This window comes from Coenobita brevimanus, chromosome 38 (assembly GCF_032717465.1).
Source record: "Coenobita brevimanus isolate Jiangsu-jjx chromosome 38, ASM3271746v2, whole genome shotgun sequence".
Lineage (NCBI taxonomy): Eukaryota > Metazoa > Arthropoda > Malacostraca > Decapoda > Coenobitidae > Coenobita > Coenobita brevimanus.
In genome coordinates this window covers 24,287,102-24,311,109 of record NC_136991.1, presented here as the reverse complement: position 1 = coordinate 24,311,109, position 24,008 = coordinate 24,287,102, and positions in this window count along the sequence as shown.

Here is a 24,008-nt window from a genome sequence, read left to right as displayed (position 1 = left end):
GGAGTGTCCATTTGCAGTTTGCCGAAAGAGTTTGGGGGAAAAAAAATCCATTTCGGGTTTGGTATGTGATAAGAAGGTGCATAAGAGATGTATTAGTATTATAGATAGGCTGCAGAATAATGCTGATTTTGAGTGCGCAGGATGTCAAGGAGGTTATACAGAAGCAGAAAGGTGGGAAAAGATTAATCTTGCTGAAGAATCCATTAAGTATGTGGAGGGGTTTTGTTAGTCAGGGGACCTAATATGTGCTGGAGGTTGGGCTGGAATTAGCTCATTAGCATGAGTAAGGAGTGGCTGGAAGAAGTTCAGGGAGCTGTTGCCCCTCCTTACAAAGAGAGGGCTCTCTATGTGCTAAGGGGTCTTTGTATATAGTATGTGTGAGTAGTACTGTAGTGAGAGTTGAGCAGTAAAGGAGGATATCTGTAGGCCCAAATATAGAGATGAGAGTGACTAGATGGATTTGTAGTGCATCCTTGAGTGACTGGCCTTTGGGCTAGAATGACGAATGATGGTTTGAGAGGAAGGATGGGACTTGAATGTATTAATGTTGTCATGATTAGGGGGTAGATTGAAATAGTCTGGGCATGAGGATAAGATGAAGAAGACAAATGGGTGTGGAGGTGATACGTGTGATCGTTGAAAGTAGAGGTGCAAGAGAAAGACCGAAAAAAAATTCGGAAGAAGTCATAGAGCGTGACCTCGGGGATAAGGGATTGAACAGAAATGATGCTTGAGATCGAGTAGCGTGGAGCTCAGCCATAAGGTGACCAAGCCCGATGCATCCAAACATGTTGGAGGTGATCCTCAACACATCCACTAAGCTTGATCCACATCAGACCAACACTGTTTTTATTTTGATCACACACACAGACACAATGGTTGAATTTTGATTTTGCCTGTGACTGATTGTTCTCAAACTTGACTCCCTTCACTCTTGCCGGATCTTTAAACCTTCCTCCAAGTTTGGTTCAAATCAGATCGAAATCGTTTGAATTATCCATTCCCGGCGACCTTGGCGTTGAGCTTTCCCTATGACCTTGACGTTTAACTCATTATTCTGAAAATATTTTTATTTTTGCCTAATGATCAATCGCTACCCACCCAAACTTTGGTATAAAATGAAAATAAACTGTTGAAGCTGACCTGGGCCTGTGACTTTGATTTTTGACCTATAGTTCTCCAAAACAATGTCTACCCCTTGGCTGACCCTTAGCCCTGCCACCAGATTTGATTAAACTTGGATCAGAATTGAGATATTTTGGAAACAATCACACACACACACACACACACACACACACACACACACACACACACACACACACCGGTCGATCTCTGACCTTGCTTTGTGACCTTCGTCTCTGGTTAATTGCTCTCAAAATACAGTCACCTGATTCTTGCTCTATTTTCAACCCAACCCCCAGGTTTGGTGCAAATTGGATAAAAACTGTATAAATTGATTTTACTAGGTTAAACTTGGTCCTGGTTTGACCTAACCCTGTCACTTTGACCTTTTACCCATTGTTCCAAAAACATTAGACTCACACACTGGATAACCCTTAACCCTTCCACTAGCTTTAGCTACGATTGGATGAAAACTGTATGAGCTATGTTAAAACAGGCACACACACACACACACACACACACACACACACACACACACACACACACACACACCGTTCAAAATATAACACATGCGATCGCAGCACGAGTTAAAAAACACACACATACACACACACACACATATATATATATATATATATATATATATATATATATATATATATATATATATATATATATATATATATATATATATATATATATATATATATATATATATATATTTGTATAGCTGTGTGTGTGTGTGTGTGTGTGTGTGTGTATGTAGGTAACTTTTCCTCGCCAAATTATCACAAACTGCTGTTCCTTTGTCTAACAGATCAGTCAAGCTACCAGCCCATGTCAGGCAAGTGCAATCCGTCCGCTGATATACGTACTTACTTGTGACACTTCTCTCAGTTTCATCGTATCTTCTCATCCTCCACACTCAATCTCCCCCTCTCTTCTCCATACCCATAATCTCTCATCGCTTGTCTTTCAGTTCATGCTTCTTTTTCTTCTTATAATTTTTACTGCAAAGGAGTAAAATAGAGGAGCAAACAGCAACAGCCCTATTGGTCCTTTGGAGGCTTATTTTTAAACAGAAAGTCGTCACTAAGGTATTTACCTCACACCATGTCTTCTGCAGCTTTCTCTTCATCGTCCTTCTTATTTCCTTATTTACTTCTCATTTGGATTCTCTTTGCTCTTTTCCCTCGCACAGGACCTCCTTCCTACTTAAATTCCTTCAATTCTTCCTTCGCTCGTAACCTCCGTCCATCCTTCCTTTCGTCCTTCCTTTATATCATTGTCTCAGAGGTGTGTGTGTGTGTGTGTGTGTGTGTGTGTGTGTGTGTGTGGTGTGTGTGTTTTAGTCATGCAAATGTAAATGAGTGTGTATTTAAGAGTTTCTGTTATCTTGCATGTGTGTGTGTGTGTGTGTGTGTGTGTGTGTGTGTGTGTGTGTGTGTGTGTGTGTGTGTGTGTGTGTGTGTCTGTGTCTGTGTGGTTCTCTGGTGTCGGTGGTTAACTTGGGTCTTAAGTTCACTCAGGTCATTAAAACTTGTAACTACATTCCCGCCAGCCCTCACCCTCACCCAGCTCTCGCCCTGACCCCAGCCCTTACCCTCACCCTAGCCCTCATCCTCTCCCTCACCCCATCCTTTACCCTCACCCTCACTCCAACCTTCACCCTCACTCTGATTTCAGCCTACACCATTAACTCAACCCTCAAACCCTCACCCTGTCCTAACCCTCGCCAGCACCCCAACCCTCACCCTAATCCTCACACTCATCCCCGCCCCCACCCGCTCCCTCACTCCAGCCCATTCACTCACCCCAGCACTCACTTCACCCCACTCCTCACCCTTACCATTACCCCAGCCCTCTCCCTCACCCTCACCACAACTCTCACCCCAGCCTTCACCTTCATCATAACGTCAGTTAGCATGTTCACCTCAGCCCTCACTCTTATCCTCACCCCAACCCTCGGCCTCACCCTCACCGTCACCATAACCCTCTCCTTGACCATTACTCCAGCCCTGACACTTGCCCCAACCCAACCCACGTGCCCATCCCAACCCTCACCCCCGCCCCAACCCTTACCCCCATCCCAACCCTCATCCTTACCATTCATCAGACCTCACGCTCACTCGAGCTCTCACCCCTGGCCCTAATATTCACCCCAGGCTCACCAGCACCATAAGCCCAGCTATCACCCTTACCCTCACCTTAGCCCAGTACACCCCATCCATCACCTTTTCCTCTTATCAACCCTCTCCCTCGCTCTCACCTCAGACATCGCCATCATTTCAGGCCTCAACATCACCCCAGTCCTCACCTTCACCATCATCTCTCTCCTCACCCTCACCTCAACCTTCACCCTTATGCTCGTCCACTCCCTCATCCTTACCCCAGCCATCAGAAGCCCTCATCCCAGATCGCATTCTCGTACTCACCCCTGCCCTCACCCTAGCCCTCTATTTAGCCCTCTGTTAGGTCTTCAACTTTGTCAAATTTCAAAGGTACACAGGAAAGCAAACTACAACAAACCTACATTATTGGTCCTTTCAAGGATGTTTGTCTTAAGATAAGTTATAACTTCCGTAACTACTCTATAGATCAAAGACAAGGAGAGGAAAGAAAAAACCTTCTTACCCATTTTTCGTTGCGCACTCTCCTTTGATATTTTTAGCCCTCTCTTTAGCTACAAACCAAGCCATCTCAGAAGCCCTCTTTTCTATTTAGCTCCCTTTATAGCTCTCTCTTTTTCTCCTTTTTAAAACTCTCCTCCACCTTCACTTTAACCATCTTATCACACTCTTTAGTCCTCAACCTAGCAATGTCTTTACCCCTTTCTTTAGTCTTCTCTATATCTCTCTCCTTTGCCTTCAACCCAGCCATCTCTTCAGCCCTTTATTTACGAGTCTATGTCCAATTCACACGACCCGTTTTGGTTCCGACAGGCAGTCCGGCGCCTAGACGCTGTCAAGATTTCTTACATGCATTCTAATGTAACTGTCCACATGACCCGCCTAACTGACGGCGGCAGCAGTCCGTCAGCCGACCGACACGTCACGGATATCATCTCGAGCAATCCTGGCCGGCTAGCTGGCGACTTCACGCCAGCCTAACGGGTTGGTGATGGCTCATGTGAACGAGGACACAGCGTACCCGTCCATTCCACGACTCGCTGTTACCACCCTGTTCATGTATATAACACATACAGTTCATTATTTGGCATCACGGACGAAAGGCTGATCGAACTTTTGCGTTCTTATGAAGAGTTATTTGATATGACTAACAAGAAGTACTGTGATAATCTGCATAAAGATAAGATATGGAAAGTGACTGGTGAGGAAGTAAACAAAGCAGGTGAGTGAGTCATTAGTTTATTATACATGGGATTATAACTCATAATCTTTGCAGGTAAAATTCACTGTTTTTTCTAGCCTTAATACAGGATATGCTATATCACTCCCAAGGTAGTGCTCCAGCAGGACTACTGAAAAATTTTACCTCATCATCTGCCAGTTCTTTATACAGGGTCCAGAATTCTCCCTCGAACTTTCTCATTTTCAGTGACTGGTGTACCCATAACCTTTTCCTCTTTCCACGAACTTTTTCTTCCTCCTCTTCTTCTAATAGTAGAGCAATTACCCCCAAATTCCTTAGAGACCGACCGGCTATGATCCTCATGCAACAATGAGCACACACACGATGCTTGACGGACCGGGAACGAGTCATGTGAATATACAACATTCTGACGGCATCAAGCCGGCGGACTGCGTGTCGGAACCAAACGGGTCGTGTGAATCGGGCCTAATCCTCAATACAGCCGTCTCACACATCAGCACAGTCTTCAACTCTTTCTTTAGCCCTCCGTCTAGATCCTACTGTTCCTCAGCTTTATCTTATCTTTTTAACCTACTCCGTACAACCTCACTTTATCTCTCTCTTTAGCTGCTTCCATGTTGCTTATTCTAGAGGTTTCTTGAGCCCATTCGACCGTCCTCTACATTCTTTTGCCTTCGTCTTCCTCCCCTTTTTTTTCTCCCTGTTTCCCTCTTCCTCATTCTCCTTTCACCTACATCTTTTCTCTCTTCTACCGTTCCTCTTTTTTCTAAGTTAGTCTCCTTTCTTTATATTTCCCTTTTCTTCCCTCCGCTGTTTCTCTCTCCCCCTCTCCCTTTTTTGTCCTTATCTCTCCCTGTTCCTCTCTTGCGTGTAACCTCTCTCTCCCCGCATCTAACTCTGGCCAGAAAAATGGCAAATGAAATTCAGCATAGAAAATTGCAAAGTGCTTCATATTAGAAATAAAGTCAATGCGAATTACAAAATGAACAATATCCAGTTATCAAGTACAGACAATGAAAAGGATCTTGGTGCGATAATATCAAATAACCTAAAACGAGGTAAGCAGTGCACCGAGGCTGTTAAAATTGCAAACAAGCTGGTGGGTTTTATTGGAAGAACTTTCGAGTTTAAATTGGAAAACGTCATACTTGCTTTGTACAACTCGATAGTGCATCCCATCTCGAGTATTCTGAGCAGTTCTGGTCTCCATACTACAAAAAAGACAGAAAAATTAGAGAAAGTAAAGAGAAAAATCACAAAAATGATACCACGACTGAGAAACAAACCATATGAGGACAGCCTTGAAGAACGTAAATTATTTAGCCTAATGAAATGCAGATGATGAGGTGACCTCATTGAAGTTTTCAAAATCATGAAGGGCTATGATAACTTAAACATGAATAAATATTTTGAAATACACCGGTCGAGTCAACCAGGAGTAATGGCTGCAAAATTATGGGAAAGCATTTCCAACCCCGTGAAGCAAAATACTTCTTCTTCAACAAAGTGGTAAATATCTGGAACAGATTACCTTCAGATACCATGTACAGTATCTCAAGTAGGACATTTAAAAACAAAATAGACAAGTACTTGTGCGAGAATACTCGGTTGACTCTGTTTCTGTCCGAATAACTTACTTTTAACAGTTATGTGTAAGTTCATTCCCCTCCCGTCTACAAGACACTCAGTAAACTTAATGTACCCTTACATAGCATCACATCACGTCATTATAAATTTATCAATGTATTAAAATAATGCAAATAAGGTAGTATATGCACAGATTAGGATCTGCACAGATAGCCCTGAGTGAACGGTAACTACTTTTACTTTCGGCCTGTGATGGGCTGTGGATCACTGAGAGGCCCTTTTAGTTAAGTGACCACTGTCGGGATTTTTTTTAATGCACAAGGGGTCACTGCTTCAGGAACTAACTTGTGTACTTGTCTCATATGGGAAAGTTCCTTGTCTCTGTGGAGTGAACGGAGCTGGGGCCTGCTTGACTGCTGCCTTCCTTAAAAGCTCCAGGCAAGGCTGCCACACCACCCATGAACATCCACACTGCATTTTCCACACTGTGTCTACAGACGTCCAATTAACTCAACGTACCAGCACATAATGTCTTGCCTTAGTTATTTATTTATTTGATTATTAATTTTACTTTATTAATTTCTCTTTCAGGTTATTCAAACTGGTAGTTTATAGATAAAGTATTACGGAATGCAACTTTTCCCTTTTAGTCTTTCCTTTGAAATTTCCATGTCAATTTCTCCATGCTGCATGGAGGTCCTTCTCACTTTTCCTGACAGTTTTAACTGGAGGGTTTGGAGGCGGGTTAAGCCTACTTGATTTACTATCTTTATCCTTCAGCATGTAGAATTAGACCTCGTAGTCTTAGTCTACTCTGTAACATGCAACCTAGAAAGGACCATAAGGTCTGTTGCTGTTTGCTTTCCTCTGTATTCCTTTGCATTTCTTTTAGTGTGGGAGCCAATGTATATCCGTAGTTTTGAAATGTTAATTTTAGGAGAGTGGTTGGAATGTCTTCTGGGGTGATTGAGCTTTGAGAAAACTTATGTCTCCATTTTTTCTTACTAGATTCTCATACCTCTTTCTGAAACTTGACATTTTTACCAAATTAGCATCATAAACTTCGCTTGCAATGCCAGGATGACTAGTTTTGTTAAATATACTTAACAGAAAGCCCTCTTTACATGTGTGATTATGTTTATTAATAATTTGTGGATATCTTTAAACATTCTCTGTATGATTTCTTTTGAAAAACTGTTACAAATGGAACAAAATGGTTTTGATTTTGCTGTTAAAAATAAAAAACTCTAGTCATTTTATTTCTGGCCTTGAAACTAGCAAAGTTTTGGTTTTGCACTCTATGTTAACAGGCCCAGTAGGCCTACTATGATGTATTCAGACCTACCAAAATACCAATATGATAAAATGAAGAGCAGATAACAACACACAAACAAGGATGGCACCGAAATAGTCCCAGCAACTTCCGCGGAAGAGAGTTTCGGTAACCGTATTCAAGTGTAAGAATCTCCATCATCCTCATCATCACTGATCCCCATCAGATGCCCCTGGCTAACATTTCCACACACCTCTTCATCTGCCCCACACAAGCACATCTCGGAGCAGTTGAAATTCTGAGACCTGCAGGGGCAGTGTGACACGCAATTTGGTCTTCTTGCAACCGCATCTGACTAGAAGTGTAATGGTGGCAGGGACTGGGGGATCCCGTGTTGTAACTGGTACTAATCGACCGTCCTCTGCCACCCATCCATAATCTGTTGGTGGTGGTAACTGCGGGTTAGGTATGTGATCCTGATCCCATATCACAGCCTGGAAATGTGAACGAGCCAAGGGTTTAAGTAAGGCTCCCCGTGTTGGTGGCAGATTCTGGCCTTTCAGCTGTTTCTTGGTGAATAACCTCCACCTGAGATCACTGCCGTCTACCAGAGTGGTACCAGGCTCATACAGATGGCAAAGAAAGGCTTCAATGCTTTTTTCTGTGTCAGGACTCAGCTTTTCTGTAGTTCTCAGAGCAGCAAATGCAGGTACTACCTCCACGTGACACCTGTTTATTGCTTGCCAACAGGTCTGCTTCCCTTGCCTGCAAAGAGGCCTGTCTGGTCAGCTCCAGAGAAGGCATGGAACCCTGGTAATGCTGCAGCCATCCCCTTACCAAGCGCATGTACTACTGGTCCCAATGAGATCATTCGTTTCTTGTTCCCCATGACAGTGATGAAGTAGGTGTCCTTGCATAGCTGATGGTACCATCGAATTGCAAGAACAAAAACATCATTGTCAGGAGACTCAATACAGAGTTGTGTTGCCCTTCTTCGAACAGCATCCAGGCTGTGCAACTTTATCCGTGTGTCAGCCTCTTCTTGTGAGCTGTAGAGATGTTCTACATCCATGCAGTTTGAGTGGACATTCTGCCTTATAATAAAGTGACAATGAAAATTTTGGATTTTCCCTGAAAGTACTGCATGGCTTTCTGGCGAGGAAGAGAGTCAGCTCATCTTTGGTGCTGGTACTTGATAAAAACTGTTTAGTTGACACCTTCCCTACTGGTGTGTTGTCTTCCACATGGTATGGTAAGTAGTTAGGACCTTTCCACCCTGGCGTCTCTCCCGTGTAGCCTTCTTCAGTGAAGATGGGAGATCATAACGGTCAAACACTACATGGATCTCATTGTACTCCTTGGTCTTGCAGTCCAGTGTGGTTGTAAAATGGTCTGCCCACTGGACACTTGTCTTGATCCATGGTGGCTTTCCCATTCCCTGTACTACTGCCATTCCATCTATGACAGTTATCTTCTTGGTTGGCAGGGGACAACAATCAGTTACAGGATGCTGTGGTTGCTGTTTAACTTCACCAAAGTCATCACCAGCTCTCTTCTGGTTGGGCAACTCCTCGAGTATGGTCATGAGCTTGCTCTTGTCTGTGCATGGCAGAAAGTCACCAGTCACAGTGAAGAGGGGACGTGATTGGGCCAATGGCTTTTTTCAGGTTGATCTCTGACCGTGATCTAGCAACAATCAGCATGCTAGCAAACAGTGACCTGTCATCCTTCAGTTTCACTACCTGGTCAGCCAACTTGTGCTTCACCACTTTCCTTGCACTCTTCCATATCTTCAGCTGAACCTTCTTCATTCTGGCCCATATATATACTGACTTCATTTTTGTTAATACGTTCTTCAACGAAAGCAACATACTTCAGCTGGCCAGTCTCTTCTAAGCTGCAGATATCTTTCTGCTCGTGGGGTGACATTACAACAAATATCATGTACAAAGTAAGCAGATAAATTCTTCAGCACTGGCCGTGGAGCAGTTACTGAAAATAATTAGAATGAATGAACTAATGAAGATGCCTGATCTTTGTGTACAGATTTTTGCATTTTACATTTGCAAGATAGTTATATGTAATAAGAAGTTTCACTGGCATGATATTCTGAAAGAGAAGAAGTTATCAGCCTATAATACTTTACAATATTATATTATGTAGCCGAATACCTATTGCATGCTAGTTTATTGTATGTCTGTGTCATCAAACTCCAAGGCGCTACCAGCGAAAATGCCAAAACTGAGGCCAAACACACTTCTGCTTTTGACCTAAGATTAATGTCACCAAACAAAAAGAAAAAAATGGAGACATGTTTATTTGACTTTCTAGGAACCCAAAGCATAAAGATATAGCAATCTCCAAAAATTAACAAGCGAAAACCACGGACACCAAACTTTGATACATTGGCTCCCACACTATTTATCCCATTTCTTTCCTATCCCTTCCTCTGCCTCCTCTCATTTAAACTGCTCCCTCTCTACGCTGCTATCCCATCCATCCCCTCTACCTCACGCCCTCTCTTCTTCAACTTTTTCCCTCCCTCTCCTTTCTCGCTTTAAGCCGGTATCTTTCATCCACGTCCTTTCCCCTCATCTAGCCCACGCACCCCTAGCTCCTCTTACATTTCAACACCTCCTCTAACCTATTCCCTCTCTTCCCTTCTCAAAGTCTTTCCCCTCTTCTACCTTTGTTTCTCCCTTTTTCATCTTTTCTTCTCATCTCTCCCAGTCCCTTTCTCTTCATACCTCTTTTCCCCTACTCTTTTCCCCATTTTCCACTAATCCCATCCCCTCTCCACACACCCCATCTTGCCATTTCCTGTCCCTCTCCCTGCTTTTCTCCTTCCATCCCCTACATTTCTCTGGCTCCAATCTATCTCATTTTCCCCACGTCTTCCTTTTTCTTCCCCTCCCAGCACCTACAGAACTCCACTTCTTCTCGAAATGTATGGATCTTGAATTTGGCTCTCTGTAATTTTGTTTTTCTCTTTTCTTGGAGAGAACACTTTCCGGGCTCCTGGCCTTTGATTCCTTCTTCCTTGCATTAAAAAAAAAAATTCTTTCCCAACTCTGCCCCTTTCCCTCTTTAGTTCTCCATCCCCATCATTTCCCATTCTCCTTTCCAATTTCTCTACAGTGCAACCTTCACTTTTTTGCCACAGCCATAGAGGTGGCCAAATACGGAGCTGGTCCCTAACTGTCACTCCCTCACTCACTTGCTAACTCACTCGTTGAAAATAAAATGGGGTCTGTTAGTGTTAGGGAGGAAATTTTGCACAGTATTGACCCTCTCCGGAGGGAGGGGGGGAGACATCTAGATGTCTCACCTAAAACCGTTTGGCACTTTTTTATTTGCAACGCAAATTTGTGCACAGTGGTAACGCTTCACTTTCTCCAGGTTATTAGCATGGTGGGACCCCGATGACCACCCCCTATGGTGGAAAAGCAGGCCCCCAACGGAGACAGTCCCATAGTCTTTTACCGATGGACATGAAAATTTGCACAATGATTGATCCTTCCTTGGGCCATGTTTCAGGCAGTCTGAGACCCTCAAAGGCCACCCCCACGGGAGGGGGAAATGGCGGCCCCTGGGGGTCCTAGTCAAGCCTTTGTGCAAGGTCATAGTTTTAAATATAGGATCACGGAATGTTGCATTCTCATATAGACGTTCATCACGACCAGGTGTTAGGCAGGGTGGTACCCCCAATGGCCACCCCTCACGGGAGAAATGCCTTCAAGGAGGATATCCTCATAGTTTTTACGTACGCAATCAAGATTATGCACAGCATACGACGCTCACCCGGCCCACAGTTTATGCAGGGTAGGACTTCCGAGGCACGCTCCTCCAGCTTCTTTTTCCATGCATTATTGCAACGTTCGGTGCGGCTATCTAGCGTGTCCGTTGTCTTACTCATATCTCTCTTCAAATTCCCCTTTTCTCTTCCCCTTCATCCCTTCCCCGTCTCCCCTTTCACCCTTCCTTCATCTCCCTCTTCTCTTAGCCTTCTCCTTTCCATTTCCTTTTTCCTTCCCCTTTTCCCTGCCCCTTCTCTTCTCCTGCCCTGTCTTTTTTCCTTTTTCCTTCCCCCCTCCTCCCCCCCCCCGCCGCCCTTCACTCTCCGAATAATGCCACCTTGACTTTACGACCCAACTTGCTAGCGAGGTCACCCTCCTCCCCCTCCTCTCACCCTTTCCATCCCTCCTCCCCTCCTCCATACTTGACCTGGCCGCATTTCTGGGCGAGGAGGTGAGAGGTCACTCTCAAGGTCACGGGACTGTGTGTGTGTGTGTGTGTGACAAACAGAAACAAAGACAGAGAGAGAGGACGGGGGGGCTATTTCTTAAGAACATTTTTGAAGATGTAATTAAGAGGGGAATTAAAGAGAAACAAAGAAATCAGAAAAAAAAAATATTTGGCTACATTGAAAAATTATCACTATTCTTGATAAAGTAGCATTTGCCTGTTCGCATTATAATCACACAATATTAGGACATTATTCTGGGAAAAGGATAAATATATACGCAAAGAAGCAAAGCCAAGGAATTGTAAGTGAAGGGACACTAGTCGAATGCAAAGATAGGGGAACATCAACGAAAAAAGAGGTGATGAAGTGTAGGCGGAGGGACACCAATGGAGGAGCAATGGTGGCGAAGAACAGTTCTGGAAAGCTCAGATAAATTAACATAAGATGGATAATCTGGAGTAGTACAGGTAAAGAAACACCAGTCAGGCTCATTATTCGTAGATTTATATGCATTTGTGTGCCACTGTTCTTTGCACTCGTATGTCATCTATTTGTCTGTCTGTCTGTCTGTCTCTCTCTCTCTCTCTCTCTCTCTCTCTCTCTCTCTCTCTCTCTCATATAGACAGATATACACTGTATATGTGTGTGTGTGTGTGTGTGTGTGTGTGTGTGTGTGTGTGGTTTAGTATATCTGTCTGCGTGTTCTTCACCTGTTTCTTGTTATGCCGGTCACAGTATGGTGGAATGTGAATGTGAAAGATGCGTATAAATTCTGGTTAAGCAATAGAGATGGTGTGTCGGGGAATGGGAAGAGGAAAGTGCATTAAGTGTGAGAGAGCAGGGCTGAGATAAATGAGGAATTTAGATGAAAGTCGGGTACAGGCTGGAAAGAATACAAGATGTTCTAGAGCATTAAAAAAAAAAAAAAAAAAAAAAAAAATGGAAAAGTGAACGAGAAAGATACAAGATGTTCTAGAGCATTAAAAAAAAAAAAAAAAAAAAAAAAAACTATGGAAAAGTGAACGAGAAAGATGTAAGTGGGTAAAACACAAGGATGTATATGAAGTGGTAAAGAATGAAGAAGAGTGTGGTATGTATGAGATGCAGAGAGCAGGTTATCTAGTTGGTGAATGTCAGCAGTGAGACAGAGGGAGGCTGTACTGTAACTGCATCTTCGGGCATGGCAGGAGTGAAAAGAAGAAATAGAAGAGAGGTTCAGTTTGACGGGAAAAACTGGCGGCATACCTGAAGAAGATGAAGACAGAAAATGCTCTTGGGCCAAGTGGATAGAACGAGTTTATCTGTTTGAATACTGACAATTTTTAGGGCTCATGTGGTTAGGAAGATGACTTTAGAATTAAAATCCAACTAACCATAGCCGATTTATTATTTTCAGAGAGCCAAATCATAACAGCGTGAATGTATTAATAAGAGTAGGCTGGATAGAAAGTGACTTTTGGAGTCAGAAGCGAAAATGAACAGATAGTCGTTGGTTAGAAAAACGATTATAAAAGGTTTTCTTTAGCTCTCATGTATCTCAGTAACTTGAGGTACAATTTTTGGAATACTTGGTTTCGAAAGATAGAAAATTTATTCAACAAAAATAATCTGTGTATAACTTAGCCAACCTCTTGCATTAAAATCACCAAAACGCTAATGGTCGAGTGATTTGGTTCTCTAATTCGGAGGGCTTTAGTTGTGCAGCTGGTGGTAATACTGGTAGAGGGGAGGGGGAAACTAAAGGAGAGAGGAAGCCGGAGGTGCATTGGTTAGCAGGTCCAGCTGGCAGCTGAAGGAAACCTATACTCGGTTGCTGTTGTTTTTTTTCCGAGGCGATGATGCACTTGACAGATTGGTGATTATTGGCTGAATGCAACATTACTTCATAATCTAGCATTATTAACTGACAACAATATCTGAAGGGGAAATTGGGGTTAGTAAATATTTTTTAGACATGTTGCATTCAGCTAATCATCATCAACCTGTCAAGTGCATCTTCGCCTCAAAAAAAAAAAAAAAAAAAAAAAAAAAAAAAACGGAGTATAGTACGATTCTCGGGCCGGTCAGGCTAGGATAAAGCTTGTTTCCCCCTTGCCCCGGTTCACCAACAATACAACTGAGGACTTGGATGTGTACCATTGACCTGGCGGGCCGCATTCCAAGGGAAGATTGGGACATAGCAAATACTGATTATCTGTCTTTATGACCCACGTACTGTCAATAGGCATTACTTCTAAGTCTCCGTCTTTTTTACTACTGCAAGTTTAATTTCTTCGGTGAAGTAGGAATGTACGCCATCATTGTGAACAGTAGAGATGGGATGATTACAGACAGTTAAGCCAGAGAAGAACAGAGAAGATCGGGATGGGAAGGAGGGAGATTCAGATTTACCATTCTTCTGAGGTTGATGTAGGCTACTATGGTACTTTACTCAGGGTAACACCAGAAACTTTCCTAAAATGAGAAAATCCTAAGATTGCAAAATTATCTCGAGTATCCGTTTCTGTGCTATTGGTAAATATAAGAATATAAATTGTGCTAACGCTTCATGACTGTGTTCACACGAGAAAAACCTTAGCCGTCAATGGGTTAATTACCGGAGAAAAAAACAGCTGAGATTTTTATTTAACTGGAGAATAAGAAGCTATATATAGGCTGCCTGTACGAACTAGAAATATCTGCTGTCTATCTACATTCGTCGGTATCAAGCCACTCTGTCTCTAACTACTATATCTGTTTAGCTAGTTTACCTGTCTATATGTTTGTCTGTTCATCTTTAGTTTCACATTTCGTTCGACTGTTTATCTATCTTCTACATATTTCTCAATTAACTCATCTATTAATTAAAAAGCGTGTTTTTCCCACACAATAACCGTATACATCTCTAACCAACTTTTCTCCTTATATGCTCATCTGTCCATCCACCTCTTCTGTTGTACGCTTATCTTTCCATTTATTTGCCTATGTATCTAGTTATCTATCTATCTATCTATCTATCTATCTATCTATATATATATATATATATATATATATATATATATATATATATATATCATCCTTAGGCACCGGAAGTACACTTCAGAACAAAGGCCTCCCCTAACCTTCTTCATGAATTCCTTGACTGAACCTGTCAATTGCCAGGTTTTGCCTCCAAATATCATTTCCTCATCTCTTCTCCTTTCCTGTCAATTCTGCTACACTTACCGGTACAGTCTTTTGGAGTCCAGTCAGTCAGCCTCTTGCTCTGTCTGTTAAACCTTTTTCTTGCCACATGACCTACCCGCCTATATTTCTGTTCTTTTACAAGTTCTATAATGTCAGTGGGTTTAGTCTTCTCTCTCACCTAGGGTGATCGCTACCTGCCTCTCAAAGATATATATAACACTAACCTTTCCATTGCTCTTTGTGTACGAATAAGTTTGTTTTCCAATAATTTTGTTAGTTTCCATGTCTCACATCCATACATCATAGCTTATATATATATATATATATATATATACATATATATATATATATATATATATATATATATATATTTATACATATACATATATATATATATATATTGTTACGGAACAGAGAAAGATAATGTACACTTTAAGTGAGACTACTAAAAATCACTACTGTCCCGTAAAGTTCCAGGTTCAAAACAAAAGAGTTAGGTAAAATTACAAGTTAAAGTTTAATGCTCAAACTAACAACAAAACATTCAGGACTCATAAGGATAATGTAATGGCAAAAAACAGGTTAAATATATAGTTAACTGCAATAGCCTCTATTAACACGAAATTAGCAAGAGTAAATTTATCTAAGTCAGCCCTGATAAAATGAAAACACACTGGGTAATGCACAGTTAATGCAAGATAAATTATTACAGATACAAAATATTATTAATGATGGCTAACATCCACTCAAATGAATCACAAAATATCACTAGGCCTACGAATTAACAACTTATGCTATACAGTACAAGGAAAAAATGCAACAACAGTTATACTCAAATCACACAGCTGCTAGATGGTTGGAGACTTCCTGAGTACTCACAATAATAACTGTACAGGGGAGGACAGAGATGTGAACAAAATGAGGAGCAGATCTAAGTGGCCATGATGCAGAGACTAAGCTCATTATATAGGGGCCGGCAGAGCTTGATATAACTTGCAAGAAGGACGCGCAAATGAAGCCATGGGGACAAAGAGCTGAAAATCCCACTCTGAACAACAGAAAGGACGACTTACTCTACTATAACGGTAGAAGGGGGGGACTGAGGCAGAACACGCTCGTGATCAAACATGCAGCATACTGTGCGTTAAAATTACACAAAGGATGATGAAATCATAGGCTATGTAACACCTCCCCACAAAGAAAAAGAAATTTACAAAGGAAATATCTTATTACTCTAAAATAATCTGTCTAAAGTCTAGATAAGCAATCTGCAATAACATTTTCTTTCCCCTTGACATGTTGTATGTCTAATGAATACTCCTGAAGAAGTAGACTCCATCTTGTCAATCTCTGATTTTTATCTTTAAACTAAGGAATTTCAGTGGGTTATGATCGGTATAAATGACTATGCGGTCAAAACCAGAACACAAATAAAATGAAAAATGATGTAAACCCAAAATCAAGGCCGAAAGCTCTTTCTCAATAGTTGAGTAGTTCTTTTGAGGTGGAGTGAACTTCTTACTATAATAAGATACAGGGTGTTCAATACCCTGATCATCCTCTTGCAGCAAAACAGCCCCAGCTCCTATATCACTTGCATCAACAGCCATCTTAAAAGGCTTAGCAAAATTTGGAGTAGCGAGCACTGGCTGACTTAATAGGATAGCTTTAAGTTTGTTGAAAGAGGATTCACAGTTATCGGTCCATACAAATTCAACTCCCTTTTTCAGTAGGTCTGTAAGTGGTGATACAAGAATAGAAAAGTTAAGAACAAATCTCCTGTAATAACCTACCATTCCCAAAAATCTTTGTAGCTCTTTCCTACTTTTAGGTCTGGGAAGATCACTTATAACCTGAACCTTAGCTCCTGGTGGTGCAACATGTCCATCACCAATTACATACCCAAGGTACTGAACTTTAGCTTGACCAAACTCACACTTTGATAAATTAGCTACAAGATTAGCCTGAACTAAATGCTCAAGAAATTTACTGACATGGCATAGGTGATCTTTCCAGTTGTCACTGAAGATTAATACATCATCAATATAAACAACACACCCTGCCAAACCCTCTGTTACAACATTCATGAGCTTCTGAAAAGTGGCTGGTGCATTCTTCATACCATATGGCATTACGGAACATGCAAAAGTCTTTCCTAGTGTTACAAAACATGAGATCTCCCTAGCACGTTCAGTCATAGGTACTTGCCAGTATCCCTTTAACAAATCAAACTTACTTATGTACCTAGCCTTTCCGATCTTGTCTATGCAATCTTCCACACGAGGGAGAGGGTAAGTGTCTGTTTTGGTTATCTGATTAACACGTCTGTAGTCGATGCAAAGCCGCTGTGACCCACCTGGCTTAGGGACTAGAGTGACAGGAGAACTCCACTCGCTCTGACAGAGCTCAATCATCTTGTGGTCCAACAGGTAGCCAAGCTCCTTCTGGATGAGAGGAACTTTCACTGGGTTCACACGGTAAGGAGGCAATTTAATTGGCTTTGCGTCTCCAACATCGACATCATGCATCAACACAGTGGTTCTTCCTGGAGTAGTACGGAACACTTGCGGGTACTCCTGCAGTAATGCCGAAAACTCCTGCCTTTCCTTGGGAGGTAGATGAGAAAGCTTAGTCTGGAGATTATTCATGATATCAGGATTCTTCCCCAAACTATCACTCAGGCACATACTGCATGGGAGAGCTTCACTTGCAGACTCGGGTGGAACAGCTACAGTGCAGACTGGATTATTTTCGTCCCGCCTGTGATATAACTTTAGCATGTTGATGTGACATAGTTGCTTGCTCTTTCTATGATCTGGTGTGGCGATGACATAGTTGACATCACTGAGTTTCTTTTCCATGAAATAAGGACCACTAAACTTGGCTTGAAGAGGTTGCCCATGAACCGGTAGCAGAATCAAAACCTGATCTCCTGGCTGAAAGTGGCGTAACCTGGACTTCTTATCATACCAAGTCTTCATCTTCTCCTGAGCAGCTCCTAAATTCTCTCGTGCCAGCTGTAAAGCAGTGGACAGCCGTTCTTTGAACTTCATCACATACTCCAGCAGGTTGACGTCATCTTCCTCTGACAGGCAGCATTCCTTGAGTAACTTAAGGGGTCCTCTTACTTCATGGCCAAACAGTAGTTCAAAAGGTGAGAAGCCCAGTGATTCATTTGGAGATTCTCTTGCGGCAAACACAACGAATGGAAGACCTTTATCCCAGTCTTTCTGATGTTCCAAACAGTATTCCTTGAGCATCGATTTGAGTGTTTGATGATATCTCTCCAACGCTCCTTGGGTCTGGGGATGGTAAGCTGAAGACGTGATCTGGGTGATGCCCAACTCTTTCAGAGACTGCTTGAAAACATTTGACATGAAATTACTTCCCCGGTCGGACTGTACCTCCTTGGGCAGACTAAACTTTGTGAAGAACCCTAGCATTTCCTTAACCACGTTCTTTGCTGAGATATTTCTAAGTGGAATGGCTTCAGGATAACGAGTAGCCATATCAATCAGGGTCAACACATAAGAAAATCCTGAAGAAGTCTTAGGAAGAGGGCCCACAATATCCACCAACACACGGGTGAACGGCGCCTCAAAAGGAGGAATGGGAACTAGAGGTGCAACCTTTTCGGTCTGATTACACTTCCCCACAACTTGGCAGGTGTGACAAGACTTACAATACCAGGAAACATCCCTGAAGATACCTGGCCAGTAGAAGTGTTTCAAAATGCGTGCCACAGTCTTCCTCACTCCAAGGTGTCCTGCCAAACTGGAATCATGAGCCACTCTAATGATATCCTGCCTACAAACACGAGGGATGACAACTTGATGTACAACCTCCCATTCACAGTCGGCTGATGCTGTTGGGGGTCTCCACTTCCTCATAAGTACTCCTGACTTTACATAATAACAAGTAGAAGCACCGGCTGACTCTTCTTCACTGTAAGCAGAGTTAGCTAGACCTTTCAACTCAGGGTCAGCAACCTGCAACTCAACCAACTCTTGACGAGACAAATTATCAACACTACGGGGTACTGCCTCATCTGGTGAGTGGTCCAAATTAGCAAGAAAAGTGTCAGCTAGGATAACATCATCATCATCATTATCCTCTAAATCACCAGTAACTTTAGACTTAGCCCTAGTGACAGCACATGCAGGGAACACATCAGGGACATCACAATCATGGGACGCAGCCACTGGCTCACTAGACAACTGAGGAGCTGGACACACTTGACTTCCACCAATATCATTTCCAAGTAAGAAAGTTACACCTGACATTGGGAGTGTCTCAACCAACCCAACAATAACGGAACCATTAACAAAACCAGACTCTAAATTCACTCTGCACAGAGGGACAGAGAAGTAATTATTCCCTACACCTTGTAAGATTACAGTTTCATCAGAGGAATTAACATTAGAGCCTAGAACACTGGTCAGCATAAGGGATTGGCAAGCACCTGTATCACGATATATCTGAACTGATTTCCTGTCATTACTGCCCAGAGGACTGACAAAACCATCAGACAGGAAATTAGCACATGAACTCTTGAGAGTGTCACCCACGTTACTGCTCAAAAGAGGAGCTCCATCATGAGAATTTAAGTTACCCCTCAAAGCAGGTTCAGTTAACTCAGTTAAAGAATTCTGGGAACTCTCAAGAGTGGACACTAGACCAATTGACTGAATATTTAAAGACTCCTTTTTGTTCACATCACGCTGTCTCCTGAAAAATTTCTCCGTAGTATGACCAAGCTTACTACAATAAGTACATTTACTTTTCTGAAATCTAGAGGTGAAGCTGGTATTTACTTCCTGAGAAACATCATCTTTATTCTCTTTCCTGTTACCTGTACTCTGAGTTGAGGCAACGTACTTACTCTCAGCTTTCCCTTTTTCTTTAGAATATCTCTTGTGAGAACATATTCATCAGCTAAAACTGCAGCATCAGACAAATTATCTATTCTTTTCTCATCAAGATATAGGCTTACATCTTTATTAATACACCTCTTGAAGTCCTCCAGCAAAATCATCTGCTTAAATTTACCAAAATTAGAATCCACATTCTTAGAATTTAACCACTGCTCTAACAGATCTTCTTTGATTTTTGCATACTCAACATGGGATTGCTTCTCTTGCTTGTAAGTTGTCCTAAATTTTACTCTATAGGCTTCAGGAACAAGCTCATAGGCCTTAAGAATCAAGCTCTTAACTACATCATAATTATCAGATTGATCCTGAGGCAAAGATGCATAAGTTACTTGAGCTTTACCGGTGAGAACAGTTTGAAGGAGTACTGGCCAATACTCCTTGGGCCAATTAAAACCTGTAGCTACCCTCTCAAACAACTGAAAATCCTTTGTTAAATCAGATTCATTAAAAGGAGGGACAAGTTTAACATTTTTAGCCACATCAAAATCATCAGATCTAGATGATCCAGTTCCACATTGTTTCATGCGATACTTATGGTCTGCCTGAATCCTAGCAATTTCAACTTGTGCCTCAGCCTCCTTAGAACGGGCCTGAAATTCAGCCTCCTTAGCACTTGCTTGAAATTCAGCCTCCTTAGCACTTGCTTGAAATTCAGCCTCCTGAATACGAGCCTGAGACTCAGCCTCCTTAACACGAGACTCCGCCTCCTTAGCCTGAGCCTCCTGCAGGGCTAGCTGTAACTTAGCTAATTCAATCTGCGTTTGCTCATTTGGAGAAGTTACATTAAACAAGCTTTCATTAATCATGTCAACAATTTCATCTTTAGAATGATGAGAGTGAACAGCAATTCCCAATTGTTGAGCAACAAGCTTAAGTTCATTCTTTGTTCTGTTTTCTACATCACACACTGTTTGCATATTTGACAAAAAATCTTTGGCTTCATTAAGTGTAGTAATAGTAGACATCATGAATAAGTAAGAGTCACAAAATATCAAGCAATATCCTTATGATAATATCCTGAATATCCTGATATGAGGTCGCCAAATTTATGTTACGGAACAGAGAAAGATAATGTACACTTTAAGTGAGACTACTAAAAATCACTACTGTCCCGTAAAGTTCCAGGTTTAAAACAAAAGAGTTAGGTAAAATTACAAGTTAAAGTTTAATGCTCAAACTAACAACAAAACATTCAGGACTCATAAGGATAATGTAATGGCAAAAAACAGGTTAAATATATAGTTAACTGCAATAGCAAGAGTAAATTTATCTAAGTCAGCCCTGATAAAATAAAAACACACTGGGTAATGCACAGTTAATGCAAGATAAATTATTACAGATACAAAATATTATTAATGATGGCTAACATCAACTCAAATGAATCACAAAATATCACTAGGCCTACGAATTAACAACTTATGCTATACAGTACAAGGAAAAAATGCAACAACAGTTATACTCAAATCACACAGCTGCTAGATGGTTGGAGACTTCCTGAGTACTCACAATAATAACTGTACAGGGGAGGACAGAGATGTGAACAAAATGAGGAGCAGATCTAAGTGGCCATGATGCAGAGACTAAGCTCATTATATAGGGGCCGGCAGAGCTTGATACAACTTGCAAAAAGGACGCGCAAATGAAGCCATGGGGACAAAGAGCTGAAAATCCCGCTCTGAACAACAGAAAGGACGACTTACTCTACTATAACGGTAGAAGGGGGGGACTGAGGCAGAACACGCTCGTGATCAAACATGCAGCATACTGTGCGTTAAAATTACACAAAGGATGATGAAATCATAGGCTATGTAACAATATCATCATCAACCGTTTGAGTATCCTCTGCAGGACCGGCCAATCCCGACAGAAGTCGAGACGATACAGCCATTGTATCTCCACCAAGTGGCTTAGGCTGTCTGGTAGAGATTGTATGTAGGGTGAGAAGTGCTTGTAAGTGTAATTTGGATGTGTGTGTAGTCTGTGAACCAAGTGTAATCGGCCCGCGCAAGCCGACTGGGTGCAAGCATACTTTACAGTAAGCGACACTGGTTCAACCACAGCACCCCTTGTGTCCGCCAATGCAGTACATAGCCGGGTGAACACTCCCAAAGTTTATTACCCTGGCGGGGCGCAAACCCTGGCCCACCCGTGTACGAAACGAACACTTTACCACTGTACCACAGAGGCTTCAGATATATATATATATATATATATATATATACTTTTTTTTTAATGCGAGGAAGAAGGAACCAAAGGTCATGAGCCCGCAGTAACAGTTCCCTCCAAGAGAAAAACAAAATACAATAGAGAGCCAAATTCAAGATCCGATCATTTTGAGATGCCTGGACACACTGCGTTTGAAAGACTGGAGATCATAGGCAGCAGGAAATACAGACAGAGGGAGACAGTTCCAGAGCTGACCTGTTGCATAAATGAAAGACTGAGAGTAACGGTTAACTCTTGCATTAGAGAGTTGGACAGAAAAGGGATGAGAGTTTGCTGCCAGACGGGTGCCACGCACCTGTTGTAGAGGTGGAGGAATGCAAGCAGACAGTTCAGAGGAGCAGTGACCATTAAAGTAGCGATAGAAAAGTGATAAAGATGCAACAGTGCGGCGAAGAGACAGAGGTTGAAGGGAGTCAGTAAGAGGAGGAGAGTTAATGAGACGAAAAGCCTTTGACTCCACCCTATTGAGAAGAGCTGTATGTGGGGAGCCTCCCCACACATGAGAGTTGTACTCCACACAGGGGCGGATAAAACCCCTGTATAGAGTCAACAATTGTGCAGGGATAAAGAAAGAGCGGAGTCGGCTTAGCACACCCAATCTCTTGGAAGCAGATTTTACAAGAGATGTAATATGATCTTTCCAAGATAAGTCCCGAGTAAATGAAACCCCAAGCATGTTCAAGGATGATGCAGGATTAAGCTGAATATTATTAAACATTAGTGGGTATACCTGTGGAAGATTTTGTCGGGTTGATAGGTGTAAGAACTGAGTCTTAGATGCATTAAAAACAACCATATTATTTTTACCCCAGTCAGAGATACGAGCCAAGTCAGACATTAGGTGTGCCATAGCCTCATCATATATATATATATATATATATATATATATATATATATATATATATATATATATATATATATATATATAATTATTTTTATTTGTGCTTTTCTTCTCTTAGATCTTGATAATAAGCAAGAAGGTACCCTAAGGTAACCAAAGTACTTATGCCAAATATAAATGACTTCGACCTATTTTTCAAGGTCATATACTCATTTTTGGTGCAAAAAAAAAAAATGCATATTTGAAATTGAATTATATTGGAACCTGAGATACAGCTATCTGGTTGAAAATCCAATAATATCAAAGCTTGCTGAGAACTTTGGCTGAATGTTTTGCCATTTAGCTTTGTGGAAAGTACCGAATTCAATTCAGCTCGATGTTTTTTTTTTTTTATAACATGTTTAAGAGAAAACCACAAAAGCTGTAAAGCTGTAACTTTACAGAAATATAGTTGTGGTGCCCCTCATTATCTGAAAGGGATATGTTTACAGTTAAGCATACAGTTAGCCAGTTATTGAGGCAAATGTAAAATGTACTGTACCTAATGCTTCATTTATTTCTTCCACACCTTTTTCTTCAAATCTTGTTGATATTGCACGAAAAGCTACCTTAGTTCAATCTAACTGCATGTTCCAAATATGAGTGACCTTGAATTACTTTTAACCCTTTCACATTGGATGGTATGTTGACGTGTCACCAAAACAATGTCCGTAGCCATCAAGTGGCACATACATGTGTTCTGGGAATTATATACTTGCATGCCAGTACTGAGGGCCCAATTGTGGTTCATTATGAGAAGATGCCAAGACTGAGGTGTTGCCATCACAGGAGGACTATTTCATTGGCTATTATTTTCGTCACATACCAGACGTAGTGTATGTCAAGGCGTGCGGTACGAGATGTTTTGCTGACGCAGCAGCCTATTTGGATCTGATGGAAACGATGTCTGATGACTCAGATTCTGTTGTCAGATGAAAATGAAAGTGAAAATGAAGGAGCTATTAAAAAAAAAAAAGAAGAAAACAAACAGCTCTGAGTTTACCATTATAACGAGTGGCATACGTCTGGCAGTGGAGGAGCTCAACCTCGCAGGTTTTGACAGCTCACCACACAGGTAATTATATTGGGTTTTACATTTGTTATACATCACTTTACCTAGGAAATTATGGCCTGTTTTTCCGGTGTGGAATATTTTATCAAAACAACTCAAAATCTCAAAACCCCCTTGTGTGGGACATCCAGAAAAAAAAAAAAAAAAAAAAAAAAAAAAGTGGAAGGGTT